At 43.9% G+C, this 25,397-nt stretch overlaps 1 long non-coding RNA gene across 1 annotated transcript; it reads left to right on the forward strand.

Moving 5' to 3' along the window:
- The first annotated feature begins 54 nt into the window (after positions 1–54).
- LOC116977342 lies at positions 55–14,919 on the forward strand. The gene is made up of 3 exons (XR_004413195.1): positions 55–146; positions 11,896–11,898; positions 14,909–14,919. It is a non-coding gene; the product is annotated as an uncharacterized LOC116977342 (long non-coding RNA).
- Positions 14,920–25,397: the final 10,478 nt, after the last annotated feature.

Here is a 25,397-nt window from a genome sequence, read left to right on the forward strand (position 1 = left end):
GGAATCCGCTCCCCGATGGGCCGCTACGGCGACAAGTGGCAGTTCGCCCACAGCCCGAGCTGCGCCCCCTCATCCGTCACCCCAAGAACAAGACATACCTTGCACACCATCAGCTTCTGCACCTACGGGGAGTGTGTTCCTCTGGAGTGGGCCTGGGGGTCGGTGTCCCGTTGGTCCTGATGTCTCCCGCCACCCCCCTGGACAGGAGCTGAGACTGGGAACTGTACCGCCCTTGCCCCTTCCCTCTGCAACTGCAAACAACCCCACTCTCCTGCTCACCTAAAATTGACTAGTGGAAAATTTCAAACATGTTTAATTTTTTGCAAGAGTCGACAAGTTACACGAGTACCTGCCGTTAGCGCCACGATGCACTACGTTGCATCCACGAATGCCATACGCTAATCGTACGTTATTACCATGAGGTTTAACTCGGGTTACCTCTTGTGTCAACTCGCAACGTGGGAATGGCCTTTAAGTGTAGAGGGTAATGCCATGGTAATACCATGCCTGAAGTACTGCACACAATTGGTCTATGGTTGTATGTCTATGTTTGCTTTGGATTCTGTGCCATGAAAATTCACATAGTTAATTACTAGGATAAAGAGGTTGTCCATTGAGGAGAGGTTAAGTAAGATGGTTAAGGAAGATAGAAGATTCACTGGATTTTAGAATAATGAGAATCTGATTAATGAGCTCCTGATTCAGGTGTTTTGCAGGGAAGACATTGAGAAGTTGTTTCCTGAATGTGCAGAATTTAGATATAACAGATTATCTTTACTCAGAGGATTATAAATCTTTGAAATTCTCACTCTTGAGGACTGGACACATAGATGTTTGAACTCAAGGAGAGTCAAATTATATAGGGATATGGCAGCAAAATGGATAACATGCCAGATTTGCAACGATTGCATTGAATGTCAACATTTGTTTGCTCTTATTTCCAATGCTCTTGGGTTCTGCCGGAAATGCCTCTTTGAGGAAGCGCTGTGACCAAGTGGCATTCATTACGAATCAAACTATTAATCAGGTTAACCTCTCTCTAAGTATCCTGACCCCTATAACTTTCTCATTTGCTTCAAAGGTATCCTCAAAACCTACATGTACACATCGGTTTTTACCTCACTTCCAAATCTGCCCCTCAACCTTTGCTTTAGTGAAGTCCCATGGGACGTTCTACTGTGTTAATACATTTCATAAATGTGAGTAATTACTCTGTTAATGAACACATTACAAAGCTAATTAGCAGTTTTCCATCATATTTTAAATATTGTGTTTTGTAGTGAAGATACATTTCATTGATTGCAATCACACTCCAAAGGAACTGTGAATTTTTAACTGTTTTACAGTTTGCACAAGCTATCTACAATGGTCATATTAACTTGGAAATGGTGGCGATAATAATGTTGAGACTTCCAGGACACATCATTACTGGTAAAATTGAAAGTCATTTCTGATGTCTACAACAAGCAATGGGAATATGGTCGTCATTGTCAGATAAATCCAGCTCCTCAACAGACTGGTCTGGTTTATTTTTCACCAATGGAAGCAAATTAGAAATTGCTCAATTGGTTTGAATTTAAATCAATTATGAGCCACAATTGCCATAGCAATTGATACATCTATTCATATTTGTTAATTCTGAAGTATGTGATTTTAATGAAATACAGAGTCTTATTTACTGTTGAACAATGCATTGGCCTCTCTTATGCGTGTGCAGTATCATTATCCAAAAAGGGTAATGATAATTTATTAAAAAACATATTTCTATGATTTATATTTTGTTATTGAGGTTTATTCCTCAATCCATGTGCTTGTTCTAATCTTTATTATGTTTCAGTAAAAGGATTTCAATATGATCAGTACTTTCTTTCTTTTTCCTTCCAACTTTACTGCCATGTTGGTTGGTCAGACACTTTGCTGCCCGCCATGCCATCACCCTCCAAAGATCCTCAGTGGAAGGCAAAGAGACATTGGGACATACGTTTGTGCTCTAAATCTCATGAAAACTTTGAAGAGAGTGACGTGTGTGGCTCCTTTGCTGTTGATCGTAAAATCTATACTGTTAAACTGTAAAGAAAAGAATCTCAGAGCCAATGACTCATTAAATAGATGGAACTTAAAACTTGTTATTTGTTGCACCAAGATTCAGCCCTTTAATTCACTGATTTTCTCACCTTCACATTTTGTTGTATTTTTAACATTCCAGATCTTTGAGTTTTCCATCTGACTTTGCAGATTATCCAAAGCTATTTAGTTCTATCTTGAGCGAAGATGGACTTGCATCTGATCCAAATTAACATATTGACTTTTCACTAAATTCTTTTTATGTCCCTTGATCCTGATTTCAGTGTTTACTTTGAAGTTAATGGATTACTATTCCTAAGTCCCACTTAAATTGTACTCCATCCAGACCATGGAGTTTGATGTTCTCTGATCTTTCCTCACAGCTCATTCCCTGTAAACATTGCATTTGTTGCACTTCACTGTACTCTTTCCCTTGTGTGAACAGCCTGCTTATTATGTGATGAAATAAAGTGATTCGGTCCATTTATGAAATAATTGGTGTAATGGAAAGAGCTATCTATGACTAAATAAGGCATTTGAGACCAAGTGAATTACCTCCTACATAAACAACAACATTTCCTGGAAAGAGAATGTGTCAAAGACAGAGCTACTTCAAAGTGCTGCCTCTATTTAGTTTTATTATGCTGTGCTAATCTATTCATAACAAAATAGAAAGTAACGTTTTACATTGGGGCAATGCTTTGAAGATGCTCTATTTATTTCTGGACTTGGAAATAAAAATCTGTTTGCAGAAGTATTGCGTCCAAAAATGTCTTAAAAGCTTAAAAGTCAAAGCATATAGGAGGCTGTGTGGATTGTGCATTCCTGCAATGTTCAAAATATCTCTTTCCAGTTCCCGTTGATTTGTCCTTTCATTCTTCCATTTTTCAGGTGCTTATTTTATTCCCTGTTAAATGTTGTGATTCAAACTGACTCAGTCACCACTTGCATTACTTGTGTGCAAATATATTTTCTATCATTCCCCTGTGTGCTTCCAGTACAAGTGCTTTATTACTAAAACATTAAATGATTACTATCTATTCAGTAGTGTTCTTTAAGGGCCTGTCCCACTTGGACGACCTAATCCACGAGTTCAGAAGACCCTAGACGAGTTGAAAAAAATGTCAAGGTTGTGTTGACTCGCCGAAGTAAAAGACCTCCTACGAATTCCTACCACTATGTCTACGGCCTCCTACGACTATGTCTACGACCGCCTACGACTATGTCTACGGCCTCCTACGACTATGTCTACGACCACATACGACCCCCCTCGACCTCAGTCTTCCACACCTAAGACCAACTGCAACTAGCTACGAGTGGAAATGATCACATGATAAAATGATGTCATGTTTGCATTTTTTTTCTCGGGCCAGTTACCGACCTATGACTACCTATGACTACCTATGACTACCTACGACTACCTACAACTACCATTACAACCTACTGCGACCTATCTACGACTTACCTACGAGTAAAAAGTGTCAATTTTTTCCATGCCAACTTTTTTTTACTCGTGGACATTTTTTATCAGGCTGGAAAAAACGCCGCGACCTACTTGAGGCCACGTGTACGCAGAGATCACTCACGAGCGTGAGGAGGAGTTATGAAGACCTCCTACGACCTCCTACGACCTCGTGGCGACCATGCTGCGAGTATGAGTCAAGGGCAAACTCGGCAGAGGTCGTAATTAGATCGTGGAAGTGGGACAGGGGCGTTAGTCACTGTCTGGGACTGCATGAGACCATCAACAACCTTGACCATGAACTGTGTTTCCGAACACACGTTCCATTCATCATCACAGTCACCCACTTCCACCAATGTGGCATCACTAATTTCCCTTCCTGACCAGTTCAATTACTGCCATCTACCTTTTTGGCGACCTTGGCCTATCCTTGATCGGACTTTGCTGGCTTCACCATGCACTAAATGCTATTCCCTTATCATGCATCTACACACTGCAAATGTTTAAAGCCCATAGCGCTGTGGCTGGTAGCGCTATATTTAGAACGCATAGTGCTGCAGCCGACAGCGCTTTGTTTAAAGTTTCACGCACTAAGCCGACAGTGCTCTGTTTAAACCTTTGCACGCCAAGTCTGTAGCGCTGTATTATTGCTTTACGAGCCAATCTGCGGCCGGAAGCACTTTGTTTCCAAAGGGGAGGGGTGGGCTTTGCCGGATGCCGTCTCTTGCATTTTTGGGATTTGAATTTGGGAGCGGTGCTATTGGCCAGGACTTACCGCCGGTTATTTCAATGGCTAATTTTTGCCTATATAAAGGCAGGCAAGGTAGCCATAAGGTAGTTCTTGACGAGAGGAGATCACCGACGGGCAGGGTTGCGATCAGTGCCACGGACGGAGGTAGAGAGAGAGGGAGGTATGCTGCTGTAGGATGGGCCCCGCGCATACTGAAATAAGTATTGTTTTTGTTCTCTCTCTTGCCAATAAATCTAGTTTGTAACTTAACCGACGAGTGTGCCTTTTTTCTGTTCTACTAGTCAGATCCTTGAACCTGTTCCCTTGTAACAAACCCATATCCATTGATTCCCTTATTAGCCAAATACCTACTCCTTATCAGCAACAACGATGAGTCGGCCTACAGGGAGGAGGTCCAGCACTTGGCAGCATGGTGCGCTGACAACAACCTGGCCCTTAACTCCAAGAAGACCAAGGAGCTCATTGTAGACTTCAGGAAGTCCAGGGGCGGCACGCACACCCCCATCCACATTAACGGGACGGAGGTGGAACGTGTTTCTAGCTTCAGGTTCCTGGGTGCTAACATCTCCGATGACCTCTCTTGGACCCACAATACCTCAACTCTGATCAAGAAGGCTCACCAGCGTCTCTTCTTCCTGAGGAGACTGAAGAAGGTCCATCTGTCTCCTCAGATTCTGGTGAACTTCTACCGCTGCACCATCGAGAGCATTCTTACCAACTGTATCACAGTATGGTATGGCAACTGCTCTGTCTCCGACCGGAAGGCATTGCAGAGGGTGGTGAAAATTGCCCAACTCATCACCGGTTCCTCGCTCCCCTCCATTGAGTCTGTCCAAAGCAAGAGTTGTCTGCGGAGGGCGCTCAGCATCGCCAAGGACTGCTCTCACCCCAACCATGGACTGTTTACCCTCCTACCATCCGGGAGGCGCTACAGGTCTCTCCGTTGCCGGACCAGCAGGTCCAGGAACAGCTTCTTCCCGGCGGCTGTCACTCTACTCAACAACGTACCTCGGTGACTGCCAATCACCCCCCCCCCCCCCCCCGGACACTCCTCCCACAGGAAAAACACTATGTCTGTATATATGCTAATGTAAATATTTATTCAAATCATATGCTATGTCGCTCTTCCAGGGAGATGCTAAATGCATTTTGTTGTCTCTGTACTGTACACGGACAATGACAATTAAAGTTGAATCTGAATCTGAATATGATTCTTTGTGTCTGTGTGGGGCGCATGCAAGCCGGCAGCCCTGCCAGCAGCGTGTTAGTTTTTTCTACTATTTTTGTTTTTTAGTGTGTTTTAATGTATGTTTTTGGTGTTTCTCTGTGTGTCTTGTGCGGGGGGTGGTGTGGGGGAGGTAAGGGGGAAACCGCTTTGGTCGCTTCCTCCACGGAGAGGCGACTTTTTCCATGTCGCCTCCCCCGTGGCCGGGGCTCGCCGGAGGGGAGCGCTCCGTTCGCTGGCCCGCGTCATCCTGAAGCCGGGGTCTGCAGAGCTCCAGCTGGCGCGGCGTCCGCAGCCTGGGGTCCCTCATTGGGGACCCGGGAGGAGAAGAAGCTCTGACCGCCCGTGGCCAACTTCTACCGCGAGCGCGGTGTGGACGTACCATCAGGAGCAGGGTCCCTCGCCGAGGATTCCTGGAGGGGAGCTCTGATCGCCGGCCCTGCGGTGCTTCCAGCTGCGGCACGGCGGAGACTTTAAATCTTTGACCACCGGCCTGCGGCCTACACCAACCTGAAGCCGCTCTCTCTGGTGGGGAGGCACTGATTCAGGACTTACCTGGACTTTTACCTTGTCTAATCATCTGGACGCACGCAGCGGCGGCTGCAGAAGGTTGAGGTCCCGACCACGGGGGAAAATAGAGGAGGACTGGCCAAATGTTTGTGCTGCCTGCTGTGGTGGATGTTTATGTTAAATTTTTGTTGTGTTTTTGTGTGTTCTTTTTAATTTGTGCTGCTGGCAAATTAATTTCACTTGCACTTTATGTGCAAGTGACGAATAAAACTGATTGTGATTGTGATTAAAAACCTGTCATTCACACAGGTTGAAACTTGCTTTACACCCTTCAGGTTATTGAACTCATCTAATAATTTGCTGCTTGCATCCTAACTTGCACGCTAAGCCCCAATCATCTGCCATCCTTGTGCGCACACAGGCCTTCAATGGTTCAGAGCCCAGCAATGTCTTCATCTGAACTTTACCACGCTTAGCCTCTTCCTCTCAACGTCTGCAAGCTTTAAAGAGCAGTTAAACCCTGGCCTCGAGCATCTCGATTTATATTCCCTTGGAAGCAAAATAAGTGCTTGTAACAGGCAACATATTTGAAGCAAAAGATAGAAGCCAGAGTTTGCATGGGAACCTGACGGCGATCAGCGGAGGCGTCAAGAATGACAATGAATGAGATAGCATTGGAATATATCGAAGTGGACGGGCGAATGGAACAATAAATATGAATGAAACAGTTGCTAAATGAATGTGCCAATGAATCAACAGCTCATCTGGTGGTGCTGCAGTAAGCATGGTTGTGAACTGACAGTGGAGCAGCTAGCTGAAAGTATAGATAGATACAAAAAGCTGGAGTAACTCAGTGGGTCAGACCCAAAATATCACGTATTCCTTATCTCCAGAGTTGCTGTCTGACCCGCTGCATTATTCCAGCTTTTTGTGTCCACCTTTGGTTTAAACCAGCGTCTGCAGTTCCTTCCTACACAAGCTGAAAGTATAGTCAGGCAATCTCATACTGAAACTCAAAAGACAGGTTGGTATAAAACCCTTTTAAGGGTATTGATTGAGAGACAGATGAGTAGTCATTATCCACATTTAGTTGTGCAGGTGTGTGGAGCAGAATTAATTTTGTAAAGACTTTGGTTCTTTTTATTTCAACGCACAGGTCTTGTGATGTGGGCAAAGATATGGTTCACTGTCCATAGTTAGATTAAGTCTGAAGAAAGACACAAAGTGCTGGAGTAACTCAATGGGTCAGGCAGCATCTCTGAAGGACATGGATAGGTGAGAAGAAGTGTCCTGACCCAAAAAGTCACCTATCCATGCTCTCCAGATGCTGCCTGACCCGTGGAATTACTCCAGCATTTTGCGTTTTTCCTTAGTAAACCCGTATCTGCAGTTCCTTGTTTCTACTTTTAGATTAAGTCCTACGTTAGAATCCTCACAAAGCTGAATAGTTTTGCTGTTTTGGGCCACATGGTTATGAAAGGTGCACATTCAAGTCATATATTTTTGACAAAAAAATGACATTGTTTGAGTTATTCAACTCTTTTCCTACTTAGCCTTCACTACATAGGGCACTTCTATCTGACCTAATGCAGACCATGGCCCCTGCTAATTAAACACAGAGATTCAACAACAGTACATATGAGGCAGGAGATGTACTTGTTTTTTTGGCTTGGTGTATACATGAGTTTACATGCGTATGAACTGGGAGCAGGAGCAGGCTGCTCAGTCTTTCCACCTGCCCTGTCCTTTCAATTAGATCAAGCCTGATCTAACTGTAACCTCAGCTTCATCATCCTATCTTCCCATGGTAATCTTTCACCCTTAACAAGAATTTATCAACCTCTATCTTAACACTATTCAGACTGTTTTCAGTCTTTTGAGGAAGAGAGTGCTATAGAACTCATAGAAACTCAAGTGAATACATGTCTAGCTTGACTAACCTTTCCTCTGAACTATTCCAGGTGTCAAATAAGTAAATCTTCTTTGGACTTGTTTCAATGCATTTAAATCATTCCTTAAATTAGAGATCCAATAGTTTAGACCGTGAACTCACCAATGCCTTGTACACCAACAACATAACTTCCCTTTTTTAATTCAATCATTCTACCAGTAACCTATAATATTCTGTCTGCTTGCCTAATTACTTGTTGCATCTGTAGTCTAGTCTTTAAAGAATTATGAGGAACATGTCTCCATTTCAGAGTTCCTATATCTCTCACAAATTAGGCAATATGCTTATTTTTTACGTTTCTTACCCAAAATGTATAATCCAATTTTTTTCCACACCATTTGTCCATTCATTTCATCTATTTACATTCCTCCACAGCCACCTTATGTTCTCTTCACAACATTCCTTCCTACTTTTGTTTTGTGCCAAGATACACCGGTATATGAATCATTAAATCGATCTACACATTACACTTGAAATCTTTCTGGATGCAGTTGTGAAGAGCTCATGTTAATTATATTATTTTTGACCGCCTTTAATTCCTCGGGTCATTTTTCTTTCCTAATGGATTTGGTATGTTTCTGTAGCCAGTTGCTATCATGGGAACTTTTATTGACCATTCTGAGAAACTGCTTATCCAATCCAACCTGGTAAATATCTTGAGCTCTGCCAATTTTCCAAGGAGCCTCTGCAGCATTGTGAAGGGAATTGCTTATTTATTCTCAGATCACTTTGTTTATAATCCATATCGATCTGTTCATGCATGGTCCTGAATTTGTAACATTTTTTCTGGGCTGTTGGATGGAGGTGCTTCTGTAATCTGTTCATCATTACATCAGTCAAAACACTTCTTCCTTGCTTGATACCTGGAAACCTGTTTCATCAGCAAATATCTTCAGATGTAATGTGCTCTTTGCTAAGTGCACCTTGCTGAACACCTTCATGTATGCACTGTAGATTGGCTATTTCATACTAGCCAATTATAGTGTTTGTTAGTAGTGACTCTGCCTACTATGTACTTCATCATATAATCATATATATATAATCATATAACCATATAACAATTACAGCACGGAAGCAGGCCATCTCGATCCTTCTAGTCCGTGCTGAACACATAATCTCCCCTAGTCCCATATACCTGCGTTCAGACCATAACCCTCCATTCCTTTCCCATCCATATAACTATCCAATTTATTTTTAAATGATAAAAACGAACCTGCCTCCACCATCTTCACTGGAAGCTCATTCCACACAGCTACCACTCTCTGAGTAAAGAAGTTCCCCCTCATGTTACCCCTAAACTTCAGTCCCTTAATTCTCGTCAGGCTTCATATTATCAAGAGCCTGCTTTACGCTAGTTGGAAATGAATAGCAGCTCAGAGATATGATGACTGCAGATCCTTGCTGTTTGTAGACTTAATAAATGTGTGTTGTATCTTAGCGTGTGTTGACCTAACTCATTACATGGTGTCAGAGAGTGAATCTTGCCTTCTCCGCTCAGTTTACCCGGTTTTATTTTCTTCTGATTATTTTGTGTATTTTTTATCTCAATCATGGCAAACTTGTGTCACCGTCCAAGTCCTCTGATCTTTGATTCTGACATTGCTGAACGCTGGCATCTTTTCGAGTGTGACAATACTCATTATGCTCGCATCGTTTGTCGAAATGACCTCACCCCCTGAGGTGTGTGCCTCTGTACTGCTTAATTCGGCGGGACCTGAAGCAATGAATCTTGCTGACAACTTTATTTTTGAACCAGCTGTTTTGGAAGATGACGGTCAGGTCAGAGTGCCTGCTGAAATAATCGATGACCCTGCAGTTTTGATCAGAAAGTACAGAGAGCTGTGTGACCTGCCCTCTAACCACATAATTGAAAGGACCAAGTTCTATGCTTGTTTACAGCAATATTGGAATTGGTGGAGAAGTGGAATATTGCTTTGGGGGACCAGCAGGTGAACATGGGACCCAAAGAAGTCTACTTCTTTCTTAGACAAGGGAATCAGAACTGTGTGCAATACTCTTTTTGTAATACAGTTCCAACTTTGATTAGACTAGAATGAAAACCGTCTCTGCTCGAGAAGGTCTTTTGCTACAGATGTCACGAAAACAGTGAAATATGAAGCAGGAGACTGCTATGTTGATGGTGATTCAATTTCTGAAGCAGCAATGAATGTTGCCCCTGTAGAAACTTCAAGAAGTACAAGCAGTTCAAGAAGATGACTCACTACCACCACAAGCTCAGTTAAGGATAGGCACACATCCCAGGAATGCCCACCTACTGAATATGAATATAACACATAGGCACCTGAAGAATTTAGCTGTAAACTTCACCTAGGTCCTGCTGGACCTAAACCATTTGATTTATTTGGCCAGGAGCTGCAGATGTCATTAGATTTTGTGCCATCCCTGACTGACATCGAGACGGTGTTTTGGGAGCCACCCTGATGACCTGCTGCAGCTGATAGTGGTACTGCCACCATGCAGGTAATTGGTTCCTGTCAAAAATTAACCCAGCGTTGCATTTTGATGTCAGGATGTCATGCAATCTGGGGGAGAACTTGTATGTGGTGATGTTCCCGTACTGCCCTTGTGATGGCGAATGTCCCACCTTGTAGGGGAAACTGCACTGGCAGCAGCCTGTCGGCAGCGTGTCCGTCTTTTTTCAACTTTTTTTATTTTTTAGTATGTTTAAAAGTCTGTTTTTAATGTTTCTTTGTGTGTTATGTGTGGGGGGTGGTGTGGGGGGGTAAGGGGGAAACCGTTTTGGCCGCCTCTTCCATGGAGAGGCGACTTTTTCAGGTCGCCTCCCCCGTGGCCTAACAGCATGGATCGGCGTCGACTTTCCCGGAGACGCGCCCGGAGCTTCAGCGGCGGGTGCAGCGTGGACTCTCGGCGTGGAGCGGGTGAGACCTCGCTGGAGGGGAGCGCTCCGTTACGCTGGCCCGCGGCAGCCGGCAGCCTGAAGCAGCGGTCTGCAGAACTCCAGCTGGTGCGGCGTCTACAGCCCGGGATCTCACGTGGAGGACCCGGGGGGAAGAAGAAGCTTTCACTGCCGGCCCGCGGCCGTCTTCTACCGCTGGTGCGGCATGGACTTATCATCTCCCCTGGAGGGGAGCTTCGACCGCCGGCCCTGCAGACTGCGGTGCTTCCGGCTGCGGCACGGCAGGTACTTTAAAACTTTGACCGCCGGCCTGCGGCCTACACCAGCCTGAAGCCGCGGTCTCTGGTTGGGAAGAGCCGATCCTGGACTCACCTTGACTTTGACTTTGTCCCTTACCATCTGGACGCCCGCAGCAACGGCTGTGGAGGGTGGTGGTCCCGACCACGGGGGAAAATGGAGGAGGACTGGCCAAGCTCTGTGCCTTCCACCACAGTGATGAATGCTGTGGTGGATGTTTGTGTAAAATTTTTATTGTGGTTGTGTTCTTTATTATTGTACCGCTGCTGGCAACCCAAATACCACCGACCTTGGTTGTGTGGCAATTAAATTATTTCAATTCAATTCAAAATTCAAGAAGACACTGCAGTTACATTTTCCACAGAGGAAAGGATTGAACAAGCACTCTTCCCATCACTTTCTGAGAGTTTGTTGATACACGTGATAATCAACCAATTTAAATCCGTCCTGCTTTTATGAGCAGGAAATATGTTGGCAGTTTACTAGTTCTTTTGGATTTTTTTTTGTAGCTACATTGGAAGAGTTTGGCACAGTTAGTCCTAGGCCACAGATTTTCAGCACTAATGTTGGATGTTCTCAGGATCAATAATGTTTCCCCTGTGTTCAGTATCTTGATATCATGCTGAATAAACAGATTGCATTTATAATGATTGAGTTGATGGGAAGAGCCCAATGTAGATTATCCACTGGGCCACTACAAATTGTAAATTAATCTGCTGGGTACTGCTATCATTCAGGGTGCCTTCTTCTCACATAGATTGTATAATTGTTCCACAAATATTTGTATCGCTCTATTTCTCTTTCCGCAGGTGCTGACTAATCCGTTAAGTATTTACAACAAGTTCTGTTTTTATTTTGCAGACATCCCGTGTCATGAGATCATGAGATTAATACAACCAACTGCTGTGGACAGAAGCTAAGGGATGTAGAAGCAAGGAACTACAGAAGCCAGTTTACACAAAAGAGCACAAAGTACTTGAGCAACTCAGTGGGTCAGGCAGCATCTCTGAAGAACATGGATAGGTGACATTTCAGGTTCTTCAGAAGGTCTGATGAAGTTCCCAACCCGAAAGTCACCTATGCATGTTCTCCAGAGATGCTTCCTGGACAGCTAAGTTACTCCAGTATTTTGTGTCCTCTATGATTCCAGATGTTTTTTTTGGAAACTATCTCATATGTCATATTAACACACAAGAGAATGGAAGGTGAGATCTAGAGGGAACATGAGCCTATCTGTACCAGGACTGCAGGTCTCATGCTGACCAGTGCTGCAATTGAACTGTTGCGAGTTCTCCAGTGGGCTGCCAAATAGTTTTTACACTCTGTTTGACCATCTCACACTTGCTGCAGGCCCAATCTTTTGGTTATGTGCCCAAGACAGGCTGTCATTAGCAATGCTTTTTAAGCAGCCTTGGTGATAGTCATTGAAATGCCCCTCTGAGAACATTCTGCCATTTATCTGAATATTTATGGCCAGTTCATGTCCTCAACATGGAGGAATGCTGAATCAGTGCCTCAAAGGGGCAGGAAGTGATATTCAATGCTACTGATAGAACTGGTGACATGGGATTTGAAAACAATGCAGTGCTTTCCTTGGGCTACAATGTTTGTTGAGAGATACCGCTTTGATTGAGTGAACACTGTTAAATCATATTGATCAGACACCACAGAAACCTTTAGCAGCTAGTGATAAGATGATCATAAATTACATTAAATTATTATCCAGCATTGCTGGATATTAACGATTTAGACAAGGGAATTAACATCTCTAAGTTTGCAGATGACGCAAAGCTGGGTAGCAGTGTGAGCTGCGAGGAGGATGCTATGAGGCTGGAGGGTGAGTGGGCAGAAGCATGGCAGATGCAGTATAATGTGGATAAATGTGAGGTTATCCACCTTGGTGGCAAGAACAGGAAGGCAGATTATTATCTGAATTGTGTCAGATTAAGAGAAGGGGAGGTGCAATGAGACCTGGGTGTGCTTGTACATCAGCCACTGAAAGTAAGTATTCAGGTACAGCAGGCATTGAAGGAAGCCTTCATTGCGAGAGGATATGAGTTTAAGAGCAAGGAGTTCCTACTGCATGTTGTACAGGGCCCTGGTGAGACAGCACCTGGGGTATTGCGTGCAATTTTGGTCTCCTAATCTGAGGAAGGACATTATTGCTATTGAGGGAGTACAGCGTAGGTTCACCAGGTTAATTCCCGGGATGGCGGGACTGACGCATGATAAAAGAAAGGGTCAACTTGGCTTGAATTTAGAAGGATGAGAGGGAATCTAATAGAAACATATAAAATTCTTAGAAGATTAGACAGGGTAGATGCAGGAAAAATATTCCCGATGTTGGGGGAGTCCAGAACCAGGGGGTCACAGTTTAAGAATAAGGGGTAGTGCCATTTTGGACTGAGATGAGGAAAATCTTTTTCGCCCAGAGAGTTGTGAATCTGGGGAATTCTCTGCCACAGAAGGCAGTGGAGTCCAATTCACTGGATGTTTTCAAGAGTGAGTTAGATTTAGCTTTTAGAGCTAGGGGAATCAAAGGATATGGGGAAAAACCGGAACGGGGTACTGATTTTGGATGATCAGCCATGATCATATTGAATGGCGGTGCTGGCTCGGAGGGCTGAATGGCCTACTCCTGCACTTATTTTCTATGTTTCTATGCTTGTTGGCCTCCTTTTCACACCAGCATTACAACACTTCAAAATGTTTTACTCTATGTTAAGGATACTCTGTGTTGCTCCTGTGTGAGTTAAGGGGCTGTCCCACTGCGGCAATCTAATCCGCGAGTTAAGAAGAGTGTCTTCAACCTTCAAGCTCGAGTGCACTCGCCTGGAAAACCTCGAGCTGGATGGATCGTCTGCGTTGAAACCGCGAGCTGGATCGACCGATCGTACACACACACACACACACACACACACACACACACACACACACACACACACACACACACACACACACACACACACACACACACACACACACACACACACACACACACACACACACACACACACATTGCAAAGGCGGGGGCCAGGGAAAGCTGGGGAGCGTTGTCCGAAATTCACACCCGCGATGAAGAGGAAGGTGAAGACGGCAACCACAGTGTACGGTAAGTCCTTTAGAGACCGCGGAGGAGTGGGGGGAGAGAAGGGAAGGGAGAGGGAGAGAGGGGGAGAGAATGAGAGAGAAGGGGAGAGAAGGAGAGAGAAGGAAGAGAAGGGGAGAGAAGTGGGGGAGAAGGAGTGGAAACACTTTTAAGAAGTATAATAAAGTTTAGACAATAGACAATAGACAATAGTTGCAGGAGTAGGCCATTCAACCCTTCGAGCCGGCACCGCCATTCAATGTGATCATGGCTGATCATCCCCAATCAGTACCCCGTTCTTACCTTCTCCCTATATCCCCTGACTGCTATTTTTAAGAGCCCTATCCAGCTCTCTCTTGAAAGCATCCAGAGAACCTTCCTTCACCGCCCTCTGAGGCAGAGAATTCCACAGACTCACCACTCTCTGTGAGAAAAAGTGTTTCCTCGTCTCCGTTATAAATGGCTTACTCCTTATTCTTAAACTGTGGCCCCTGGTTCTGGACTCCCCCAACATCGGGAACATGTTTCCTGCCTCCAGCGTGTCCAAGCCCTTAACAATCTTATATGTTTCAATTAGATCCCCTCTCATTCTTCTAAACTCCAGAGTGTACAAGCCCAGCTGCTTTATTCTCTGGACGAGGACATTTCATACCAGGGCATCGGAAATGTCCTCGTTCTTCAGGGAACGGGGATTCCCCTCCGCCACCATAGATGAGGCTCACACCAGGGTCTCATCCATACCCCGCAACACTGCTCTCTCTCCCCATCCCCGCACACGCAACAAGGGCAGAGTCCCTCTGGTCCTCACCTTTCACCCCACCAGCCGGCAAATACAACACATAATCCTCCGCCATTTCCGCCACCTCCAACGTGACCCCACCACTCGCCACATCTTCCCATCTCCCCCCATGTCTGCCTTCCGCAAAGACCGCTCCCTCCGCAACTCCCTCGTCAATTCTTCCCTTCCCTCCCGCACCACCCCCTCCCCGGGCACTTTCCGTTGCAACCGCAAGAAATGCAACACCTGTCCCTTCACCTCCCCCCTCGACTCCATTCAAGGTCCCAAGCAGTCATTCCAGGTGCGACAAAGGTTCACCTGTATCTCCTCCAACCTCATCTACTGCATCCGCTGCTCTAGATGTCAGCTAATTTACATCGGTGAGACCAAGCGTAGGTTGGGCGACCGTTTCGCCGAACACCTCCGCTCAGTCCGCCTTAACCTACCTGACCTCCCGGTGGCTCAGCACTTCAACTCCCCCTCCCATTCCCAATCTGACCTCTCTGTCCTGGGTCTCCTCCATTGCCAGAGTGAGCAACAGCGGAAATTGGAGGAACAGCACCTCATATTCCGTCTGGGGTCCTTGCGCCCTTATGGCATCAACATTGAATTCCCCCAATTTGGCTAGCCTGTGCTGTCCCCTCCCCCTCCTTCACCCTCTAGCTGTCTCCTCCCACCCTCCCATCCGCCCGCCCTCGGGCTCCTCCTCCTCCCTTTTTCCTTCTTTCTTTCCCCACCCCCCATCAGTCTGAAGAAGGGTTTCGGCCCGAAACGTCGCCTATTTCCTTCGCTCCATAGATGCTGCTGCACCCGCTGAGTTCCTCCAGCAATTTTGTGTACCTGCTTTATTCTCTCAGTAGGTATGTTACAATACTTACCTTCAGAGGCGCTTCAATTCTGCCACTGGCCGTGTGCGCCATTTTGGCGCCTTTGGGGGGGGGGGGGGGGTGGGGGGGTTAAAACGCGTTTTTTTTTCCTACCTTGTCCTGGATTATATTTGGTTGGAGTGCAAGCTTTTGCTGAAGAATCGTTCCGACGGGCGGTCTGTCTATTTTTTTTTGTAAATCGCCCGACTCGTTCAGCGCTGGAGTAATTTTAAAATCAGCTTCTGAAGCCGTCAACGCCGACAACGGGGACAGGTTTCAGGTAGGTTACAGGTAAAAGAAAGCGATTTATTTTTATGTATAAAAGTGGTCCTTAATATACCTTTAGTTCACATTTTAAGTTGCGAAACGGTGATTTAGTCCCCATACCAACCGGCAGTGTTTTTCATGCAGATATGGGTGTCTAAATCACTGCAAACCGCAATGTTCCAAATTGTCGCGTACCAGAAAAACCCACTCGCAAGATGATTTAAATGGCCATTAATTTATAGGTATTAAACATTAAATTCCTTCCATTTGGCCTATAAATCCATGACAATGAGATTTATAAATTATTTTATATTGTGAATTCTTGTGTGAATGTTATTTGGACACTTAGGCTATTTAAAAATGTCAATCTATTCTTAAGAAATTGATAGATGTTTAGATCTAGTAATTGAATTTTGTAATTAGCTACAATTAGGTAACTAACTAATTATTTGCTTTACTTTCAAGTCATCTAAGTAAGATTGTTTCATATTTGTTTCAGAATGCTTCAATCTATAATAACTGAAAATTTCTTTTAGTTCTCTTAATTTTTAAGAATGTTATGGCCATTTGACTGTCCGCGATCACAGCTTTTGTGTTAAGTCAATGGAAAAGCAATAGAGAACAAGATGCTAATTTCTGAGTATGAAAATGGCCATTACTTTTTTAATACTGAAGATATGAAAGTGAATTAGGTGACAAATTAAACTTCTTTTTATGCTCTATCTGATGGGATAAATTGCAGACTTGATTTTTTAAATCTCAAAATTTTGTAACATTGCTACCCTCAGCATATGATAGTCCCGTCATCCCGGGAATTAAACTTGTAAACCTATGCTGCACTCCCTCAATAGCAAGAAGGTCCTTCCTCAAATTAGGGGACCAAAACTGCACACAATACTCCAGGCGTGGTCTCACTAGGGCTCTGTACAACTGCAGAAGGACCTCTTTGCTCCTATATTCGATTCTTCTTGTTATAAAGGCCAACATGCCATTTGCTTTCTTCACTGCCTGCTGTACCTGCATAAACTGATGTACAAGGACCCCCAGATCCTGTTGTGCTACCCCTTTTCCCAACTTGACGCCATTTAGATAGTAATCTGCCTTCCTGTTTTTGCTACCAAAGTGGATAACCTCACATTTATCCGCATTAAACTTCATCTGCCATGCATCTGCCCACTTCCTCAACCTGTCCAAGTCATCCTGCATTCTCATAGCATCCTCCTCACAGTTCACACTGCCACCAAGCTTTGAGTCTTCTGCAAATTTGCTAATGTTACTTTGAATCCCTTCATCCAAATCATTGATGTATATTATAAATAGCTGCGGTCCCAGCACTGCGCCTTGCGGTACCCCACTAGTCACTGCCTGCCATTCTGAAAGGGACCTGTTAATCCCTACTCTTTGTTTCCTCTCTGCCAACCACTTCTCTATCCATGTCAGCACTCTACCCCCAATGCCATGAGCCCTAATTTTGCCCACTAATCTCCTATGTAGGACCTTATCAAATGCTTTCTGAAAGTCCAGGTACACAACATCCACTGGCTCTCCCTTGTCCATTTTCCGAGATACATCTTCAAAAAATTCTAGAAGATTAGTCAAGCATGATTTCCCCTTCGTAAATCCATGCTGACTCGGACCGATCCTGTTACTGCTATACAAATGTGCGGCTAGCTCATCTTTTATAATTGACTCCAGCATCTTCCCCACCACCGATGTCAGGCTAACTGGTCTATAATTCCCCCTTTTCTCTCTCCCGCCTTTCTTAAAAAGTGGGATAACTTTGGCTATCCTCCAATCCACAGGAACTGATCCTGAGTCTATAGAACATTGCAAAACTATCACCAATGCATCCACGATTTCTAAAGCCACTTCCTTAAGTACCCTGGGATGCAGACCATCTGGCCCTGGGGATTTATCAGCCTTCAGTCCCATCAGTCTATCCAACACGATTTCCTGCCTAATGTGGATTTCCTTCAGTTCCTCCGTCACCCCAGATCCTCTGGCCACTACTATATCAGGAAGATTGTTTGTGTCCTCCTTAGTGAAGACAGATCCATTTAGCAGGCATTTTACTTACCAGTCGGTTTTCCATGGTCCTGAAAACTCCAATGAGCTAATCAAAATGCCCGGTCAGCAAAGGAGATTGCCTACGACTGCCCTCGACTGCCTATAACTAAATAGCGACCCCACGTCACTGCACGACGAGTTAAAAAGAACCATGCAGACCAAATTTTACTCGCAGAAACATTCTCAACATGCTAAAAAAATGTCCGCGACCTAGCTGAGGCCACGAGTTTTCGGGAACTTCCCTCGAGCATGAAGGAGAATTCCAGTGACCTCATAGGACCTCATAGGACCACGTGTCCACCATGCTGCGTGTTTTAGTCGAGGGCAAGCTCTTCTAAACTCGCAGATTAGGTTGCCACAGTGGGACAGCCAGTCCCTTAATCTGCCTGCTGTGTGATAGATCCTATATTCAGATTGAGTAAAGTGTAGTGGTGAGGATAAAGCACTGACTCCAAATTGCAATTTCCGGTGGTGCTCATTCTGGTCATGGATGAGGCCCAGGACAGAAAGGTCAGATTCGGAATGGGAGGGGGAGTTGAAGTGCTGAGCCACCGGGAGATCAGGTTGGTTATTGTGAACCGAGGGGAGGTGTTCAGTGAAGCGATCACCAAGCCTATGCTTAATCTCACCGATGTAGAGCAGCTGACATCTAGAGCAGCGGATGCAATAGATGAGGTTGGAGGAAGTGCAGGTGTAACCTCTGCCGCACCTGGAAAGACTGCTTGGGTCCTTGAATGGAGTCCAGAACCAGGTGTCACAGTCTTAGAATAAAGGGGAGGTCATTTAAGACTGAGGTGAGAAAAACTTTTTCACCCAGAGAGTTGTGAATTTATGGAATTCCCTGCCACAGAGGGCAGTGGAGGCCAAATCACTGGATGGATTTAAGAGAGAGTTAGATAGAGCTCTAGGGGCTAGTGGAGTCAAGGGATAAGGGGAGAAGGCTGGCACGGGTTGTTGATAGGGGACGATCAGCCATGATCACAATGAATGGCGGTGCTGGTTCAAAGGGCCGAATGGCCTTCTCCTGCACCTATTTTCTATGTTTCTATGTTTCTATGAGTCAAGGTGGGAGGTAAAGCGACAAATGTAGCATTTCCTGCGGTTGCAAGGGAAAGTGCCCAGAGAGGGGGTGGTTCGGGTGGGAAAGGGACGAATTGACCTGGGAGTTATGGAGGGAGCGGTCTCTGCGGAAAGCAGACAGGGGAGGAGATGGGAAGATGTGGCAAGTGGTGGGCTCACGTTAGAGGTAGCGAAAATGATCAGAGGAACTGTCTGAAGACTTGACACAAGGCGTGAGCGACATTGAACTTCTTCTTTATTTGCAATAAATTGTCAGGCAAGGAGAACAGTCAAGCAAGAGACTGCTCTGCAGAGTCAAAGCATGCAGCATTTCCACATCATTTTAAATAGCATTTTTTAAGGTTGGTCATGTATACTTGTTTACAGGGTTAACTGTTGTAATCCAGCGTTCTGCAATTTTCCCCTCAAAAACAAGACATACAGGTGTTTAAGTTGTTGACTTTGGGGGACCACTTGAACCAGGCATGCTTAGTCTAGCGCAGAAGCACAATTTCATTGGAGTAAAGTTCGATTCTCACAGAATGAAGTGCGGCCATGTTCATGACAAAATGAAACAACAGCTGAGTTATTCCCACAATTCTTACAAAACAATTTGGGTATAAAAATGCTGAATTTATAGGAATAACATTCCATGTACAAACAAACTATATTGTTGAATGTCGACATAAAATGCTGGAGTAACTCAGCGGGTCATGCAGTAACTCTGGATAGAAGGAATGGGTGACGTTTCGGATCGAGACCCTTCTTCTGTCTCGACCGGAAACGTCACCCATTCCTTCTATTCAGAGACGCAGCCTATCCCCGGAGGAACTCCAGCATGTTGTGTCTCTCTTCGGTGTAAACCAGCATCTGCAGTTCCGTCCTACATATGCTGCTGAATATTTATGTAGCAATGTTATCCTTGGAGGGAATATTTTTGATCCAAATATGAATATTACTTAAAATGTCAAAGAGGTAAGACAGGGGTGGGGAACCTGCGGCCTTCTAGGCCATTAAGTGCAGCCTTTTGAATGAATCCAAATTTTGTAGAACAAAAACAGGGAATTATAGACCAGTTAGCCTGACATCAGTGGTGGGGAAGATGCCGGAGTCAATTATAAAAGATGAAATAGCCGCACATTTGGATAGCAGTAACAGGATTGGTCCGAGTCAGCATGGATTTACGAAGGGGAAATCATGCTTGACTAATCTTCTGGAATTTTTTGAAGATGTAACTCGGAAAATGGACAAGGGAGAGCCAGTGGATGTAGTATACCTGGACTTTCAGAAAGCATTTGATAAGGTCCCACATAGGAGATTAGTGGGCAATATTAGGGCACATGGTATTGGGGGTAGAGTGCTGACATGGATATGGAAGTGGTTGGCAGATAGGATACAAAGATTAACGGGTCCCTTTCAGAATGGCAGGCAGTGACTAGTGGGGTACCGCAAGGCTCGGTGCCAGGACCACAGCTATTTACAATATACATCAATGATTTGGATGAAGGGATTCAAAGTAACATGAGCAAATTTGCAGATGACACAAAGCTGGGTGGCAGTGTGAACTGTGAGGAGGATGCTGTGAAAATGCAGGGTGACTTGGACAGGTTGGGGCAGTGGGCAGATGCATGGCAGATGAAGTGCTGATAAATGTGAGGTTATCCACTTTGGTAGCAAAAATAGGAAGGCAGATTACTATCTAAATGGCGTCAAGTTGGGAAAAGGGGAAGTACGACGGGATCTGGGGGTCCTTGCTCATCAGTCTATGAAAGTAAGCATGCAGGTACAGCAGGCAGTGATGAAAGTGAATGGCATGTTGGCCTTTATAACAAGAGGAATCGAACATAGGAGCAAAGAGGTCCTTCTGCATTTGTACAGAGCCTTAGTGAGACCACACCTGGAGTATTGTGTGCAGTTTTGGTCCCCTAATTTGAGGAAGGACATTCTTGCTATTGAGGGAGTGCAGCGTAGGTTTACAATGTTAATTCCCGGGATGGTGGGACTGTCATAGGCTGAGAGAATGGAGCAGCTGGGCTTGTACACTCTGGAGTTTAGAAGGATGAGAGGGTATCTCATTGAAACATATAAGATTGTTAAGGGTTTGGACATGCTAGAGGCAGGAAACATGTTTCCGATGTTGGGGGAGCCCTGAACCAGGGGCCACAGTCTAAGAATAAGGAGTAAGCCATTTAGAACGGAGATGCGGGAAACATTTTTTCTCACAGAGAGTTGTGAGACTGTGGAATTCTCTGCCTCAGATGGCTGTGGAGGCAGGTTTCTCTGGATGCTTTCAAGAGCGAGCTAGATAGGGCTCTTAAAAATAACGGAGTCAGGGGATATGGGGAGAAGGCAGGAATGGGGTACTGATTGTGTATGATCAGCCATGATCACATTGAATGGCGGTTCTAGCTCGAAGGGCCGAATGACCTACTCCAGCACCTATTGTCCGTTGTCTATTGTCTATTGTCTATTGTCTATTGTCTAAATCCTTTTATTTTTATTAATATGTTTTGTTTGTCTTTATTATATTATTTTAATCTTAAAATCAACGTATTTAAAATACCATAGAGTAAAAGAAGATTCATCTAAATAATCCTCCCCGACTGACGGCCAAAATTAAAACATTAGTAAGTCATGAGGGCTATTTTAACACCTGCTACGCTCATGACTTAGTTCCAATGCGACTCTAGAATGTACGTTAACCTGTCTGCCTGACTGAGGTACACCACCGCCTGAGGCTGGTTGACGAGAGGGAAAATGTCGGGGAGAGTCCGCTGGCCATCCAGTCTTCAGTATTATCAACTTTTGATAGCGATGCACGTGTCTTTCCGTTTGAAGTTGAACTTGAGAATCGTTAAACAGTGTATTTGTTTGACTGTATTTTTTTTATTCTGTCTGCTTAACAGCCCATCATGTCGCAAAATTTTACAAAATAAGGTACATTTTGAACTATATCTATAGCCATGTAACCATATAACAATTACAGCACGGAAACAGGCCATCTCGGCCCTTCTAGTCCGTGCCAACCACTTACTCTCACCTAGTCCCATCTACCTGCACTCAGACCATAACCCTCCATTCCTTTCCCGTCCATATACCTATCCAATTTATTTTTATATGATAAAAACGAACCTGCCTTCACCACTTCCACTGGAAGCTCATTCTACACAGCTATCACTCTCTGAGTAAAGATGTTCCCGCTCATGTTGCCCCTAAATTGTTGTCCCTTAATTCTCAAACCATGTCCTTTTGTTTGAATCTTCCCTACTCTCAATGGAAAAAGCTTATCCACGTCAACTCTGTCTATCCCTCTCATAATTTTAAAGACCTCTATCAAGTCCCCCCTTAACCTTCTGCGCTCCAAAGAATAAAGACCTATCTTGTTCAACCTTTCTCTGTAACTTGGGTGCTGAAACCCAGGCAACATTCTACTAAATCTCCTCTGTAATCTCTCTATTTTGTTGACATCTTTCCTATAATTTGGCGACCAAAATTGTACACCATACTCCAGAAATGGTCTCACCAATGCCTTGTACAATTTTAATATTACACCCCAACTTCTATTCTCAATACTCTGATTTATAAAGGCCAGCACACCAAAAGCTTTCTTTACCACCCTATCTACATGAGATTCCACCTTCAGGGAACTATGCACAGTTATTCCTAGATCCCTCTGCTCAACTGCATTCCTCAATTCGCAACCATTTACCATGTACATCCTATTTTGATTTGACCTGCCAAGATGTAGCACCTCACACTTATCAGCATTAAACTCCATCTGCCATCTTTCAGCCCACTCTTCCAAATGGCCTAAATCTCTCTGTAGACTTTGAAAATCTACTTCATTATCCACAACACCACCTATCTTAGTATCACCTGCATACTTACTAATCCAATTTACCACACCATCATCCAGATCATTGATGTACAGTGGCTTGCAAAAGTATTCATACCCCTTGAACTTTTCCACATTTTGTCATGTTACAACCACAAACGTAAATGTATTTTATTGGGATTTTATGTGATAGACCAACACAAAGTGGTGCATAATTGTGAAGTGGAAGGAAAATGATACATGGTTTTCAAATTTTTTTACAAATAAAAAACTGAAAAGTGTGGCGTGCAAAAGTATTCAGCCCCCCTGAGTCAATACTTTGTAGAACCACCTTTCGCTGCAATTACAGCTGCAAATCTTTTGGGGTATGTCTCTACCAGCTTTGCACATCTAGAAACAGAAATTTTTGCCCATTCTTCTTTGCAAAATAACTCAAGCTCAGTCAGATTGGATGGAGAGCGTCTGTGAACAGCAATTTTCAAGTCTTGCCAGAGATTCTCAATTGGATTTAGGTCTGGACTTTGACTGGGCCATTCTAACACATGAATATGCTTTGATCTAAACCATTCCATTGTAGCTCTGGCTGTATGTCTAGGGTCGTTGTCCTGCTGGAAGGTGAACCTCCGCCCCAGTCTCAAGTCTTTTGCAGACTCTAATAGGTTTTCTTCCAAGATTGCCCTGTATTTGGCTCCATCCATCTTCCCATCAACTCTGACCAGCTTCTCTGTCCCTGCTGAAGAAAAGCATCCCCACAGCATGATGCTGCTGTTAAAATGAGTTCTTTTTGCCAGTCTAATTCAAGAAAACTTGATTCAAACCATTGCTGCTAAAATCAATTCTTTATTCTGACAGCGCTGGATAATTCTTTAAACCTTCCAACACAGAGTTAGAAACTCTGGAGCAGGTCGAAAGAACTACTGACTTTGGCATAAATGTAACACATTATATAGGTAAAAGACAAGGATAGTACAAAAGGAGTAGCAAACTATTAACCAATCATTATGGTTTACCATACATTTAACTTATTTGCATTAACCAATCAACTAAATCCTTTCCATTGATTGACAACACGATAGTCACATGATTTTCCCTTTTCCGGCCCCTTTACAACCTTCTTCCCCTCTGTGGTTTCTTCAACCTCTTTGCTCAAAATCATTTTATTTCAATAAAGTAAAATCACAGATATAAAACTAATCCTCACAGAATACTTTTCAGAATATACACATAATACAGCAATCACACAACACATGCATACAAAACATTTTTTCACTTTTGGAAAAGAAAGTTATTTCTAAAACTTCCGATTAACACAAAGTCTAATACTTACAATCGTAATTAAACACAATACACTTCACAATTAATTTCCTTACAACCACATAAAATACAGTTACTTATGGATTACAAAGATTAAAGATGAGTTTTGCCCCATTCTTACAAAGTGGTAAAGACAAAGTTCTAATCACACAATTCCCAACTACAGACACATAAAGGCCATTAATTGTCACACTTGATTGCTTCTTCCCAAGCTCGGGTCTAATTTCATTCTGTATTACAACCTCCTCCTTCTATCTCTGGAGGAAAGGAATGTAAGACCTCTTTACAACCTCTTATCAATAGCATTCCACACAGCAATTTGAAGATAACTATATGCAAACCCCAATCGTTTGGCTTAGATCAAAACAGAGTTACATTCTCAGTCTTCTATAACATAAGAAATCCTTTTGCAAAGGTCACACAACCATCACATATGCCTTATCTCTTATCTCAACATAAAACACTTAAACAGCACAAACCATCTCACAGACTAGTATCTACCCTTGGTGCCTACAATCCTCTACCATAAATCGCCTTAATGACACAGCCAAACTCTGAGATGTGTCACAAAGGAAGAAGGATGGTGCCCATGTCATAGAGAAAGATCCCATTTACAACCTCCAATATAAACAGCAACCTAAACCAACTACTACTTCTCACAGCACGATTATTGCTACAAAGCAATAAATAAAGATATGCCTATTCAGTTCAACATTTCCATGTTATGATAAGCCATCTGTTCTCCTGTGTGTGCTCTTTGTTCTTTATTTCTTTGTGGAGGCATGTGTTTCTGAAAGCCCCAACTCCAAGCTTTTCTCTTGCCACTTATTACAAGTTCCTTAAGAACTTATCATTTGAGCAATTTTATTATATATTTCCTCACTGCCACCACCATGTTTCACAGTGGGGATGGTGTGTTCAGGGTGATGTGCAGTGTTAGTTTTCTGCCACACATAGCGTTTTGCATTTAGGCCAAAAACTTCAA

The sequence above is a fragment of the Amblyraja radiata genome, chromosome 9 (assembly GCF_010909765.2).
Source record: "Amblyraja radiata isolate CabotCenter1 chromosome 9, sAmbRad1.1.pri, whole genome shotgun sequence".
NCBI lineage: Eukaryota > Metazoa > Chordata > Chondrichthyes > Rajiformes > Rajidae > Amblyraja > Amblyraja radiata.